The sequence below is a fragment of the Otolemur garnettii genome, unplaced genomic scaffold (genome assembly GCF_000181295.1).
Source record: "Otolemur garnettii isolate 467f Iridium unplaced genomic scaffold, OtoGar3 scaffold00154, whole genome shotgun sequence".
Lineage (NCBI taxonomy): Eukaryota > Metazoa > Chordata > Mammalia > Primates > Galagidae > Otolemur > Otolemur garnettii.
The window spans coordinates 2224656-2227176 of record NW_003852549.1 but is presented as its reverse complement, the minus strand read 5'-3'; the positions used below and the strand labels follow the sequence as shown (position 1 = coordinate 2227176).

The following is a 2521-nucleotide window of genomic DNA, read 5'->3' as shown; positions in this document are numbered from 1 at the left end:
AAGGAACATATTAGTTTACATTCCCACCAGCAGTGTAGGAGTGTTCCCTTTTCTCCACATCCACGCCAGCATCTCTGGTTTTGGGATTTTGTGAGACAGCAGACTTTTCAACTGAAACCTTCCAAGCCAGAAAGCATGGTCATCCACTTTCAACATTACTGAATAAAACAATTTTCATCCCAGAATTCTGTATCCTGCTAAGCCTAAGCTTTAAAATTGATGGAGAAATCAAATATTTTCCAGATAGAGGAAATTAGCCACAATAAGGGCAGCTCTACAGGAAATACTTAGGCCTATTTTCAACACTGACCATCATAATGGACCACCACCAAAGTAAACACCCAGAAGTTAACGGTAAAACTTAGCTTCCACAATGGTGCAAGGGATAAAACTACCCAATAGATTTTCACAAAATAAGATTAATAGAACTCCCTCACATTTATCAATTCTTTCAATAAACATCAATGGACTGAATTCATCACTGAGGAGGCACAGGATGGCTGATTGGATAAAAAACACAAGCCATCCATACACTATCTCCAGGAGACACACCTAGCCTTGAAGGACAAATCAAGACTCAGGGTTAAGGGATGGAAAACAGTATTTCAAGCAAATGGAAATGAGAAGAAAGGAGAGGTTGCATTCTTATTTTTAATTGTAAGTGAATTTAAAGCAACTAAAATTAAGAAAGACAAAGATGGACACTTCATACTTGTCAAAGGAATAATACAGCAAGAAGACATTTTAATTTTAAACATTTATGCACCTAACATAAATGCTCTGAGATTCATGAAACAGTAATATCCCATAACATCATAATAGTTGGGAACTTTCTGCCTCTGACAGAACTGGACAGGTCCTGTAAGCAGAAACTAAACAAAGATACTAAATGTGGACCTAGAATAAATGGGATTAATAGATATATACAGAATACACCATCCCAAAGCCAAAGAATATACATTTTTCTTGTCAGCTCATGGCACATACTCTAAAATAGATCACATTGGATACAAATGATACCTCAGCAAAGTTAAAAGGATAGAAATAATACCTTGTATCTTCTGAGATCACAAGGCAATATAAAGATGGAACTCAATTCCAACAAAAATGTTCATTCCCACCCAAAGACTTGGAAATTAAACAATGTTATGCTGAATGATAGTTGGGTTCAGGAAGAGATAAAAGAGGAATTCGTTAAATTTCTCAAACATAACAGCAATGAACACACAAGTTAACAAAACCTGTGGGATACAGCAAAAGCAGTCTTAGGAAGGAAATTTATTGAAGTAGATGCCTACATTTGAAAAACAGAAAGAGAGATCATCAAGAAACTCATGAACCATTTTATGGAATTGGAAAAAGAAGAAACTGAAAACAAAATCATTCAGAAAGTTAATGAAACAAAAAGGTGGGTTTTCCAATAAATAAAAAAATTGATAAGCCTTTGGCCAGATTAACCAAAAACAGAAAAGTAAAATCTCTGATAATCTCAATCACAAATGACAAAGGGGAAATTACAATAGATGCCACAGAAGATGCAAGAGATCATCTCTGAATACTGTAAGAAATTCTACACCCAATGTGGAGGAAATGGATTAATACTTGGAATCACACCCTCTCCTGACACTTAATCAAGAAGAAATAGATCTCTTAAACAGACTGATTTCAAGAACTAAGATCAAAGAAACAATAAAAAAAACTCCCAATAGAAAAAAAATCCCTAGTCTAGATGGCTTCACATCAGAATTCTATCAGACCTTCAAAGAATAGCTTATACTCATTCTGTCGGTGACTGCTGTGGCATCTCATCACCACGTAAATAAAAACAGTGGATAGTGGTCGCTTCAACAGCACATATACTAAAATTGGAATGATACAGAGAAGATTAGCATGGCCTCTGTGCAAGGATGACACACAAATTTGTGAAGCTTTCCAAATTTTTAGAGGAGATCAAACTTGCACTCTTCGCAGATGATATGATTCTGAAAACCCCAGGGACTCAACTACAAACTCTTAGAAGTGATCAAGGAATATAGCAGCATCTCAGGACACAAAATCAACACTCACAAGTCAGTAGCATTAATATATACCAACAATAGTCAAGCTGAAAAAACAGTCAAGGACTCTATTCCTTTTACAGTAGTGCCAAAGAAGATGAAATATCTAGGACTGTATCTAACAAAAGACATGAATGATCTCTATAAAGAGAACTATGAGACTCTGAGAAAAGTAATAGCTGAAGATGTTAACAAATGGAAAATCATACCGTGCTCATGGCTGGGAAGAATCAACATTATTAAAATGTCCATACTACCCAAAGTAATCTGCAGACTTAATGCAATCCTATTAAAGCATCTCTGTCATACTTTAAAGATCTGGGAAATTTAGTATTTAATTTTATATGGAAACAGAACATAGCCACGACATTACTCAGAAATAAAAACAAATTGGGAAGAATCACACTACCAGACTTCAGACTGTATATAAATCTATCATGATCCAAACAGCATGGTACTGGCAA

At 35.3% G+C, this 2521-nt stretch overlaps 1 non-coding gene across 1 annotated transcript; it reads left to right on the top strand.

Annotated features, from left to right (window-relative positions):
- The first annotated feature begins 1835 nt into the window (after positions 1 to 1835).
- On the top strand, positions 1836 to 1942 carry LOC111728399. The gene has a single exon (XR_002775708.1). It is a non-coding gene; the product is annotated as a U6 spliceosomal RNA (small nuclear RNA).
- The last annotated feature ends 579 nt before the right edge of the window (positions 1943 to 2521 follow it).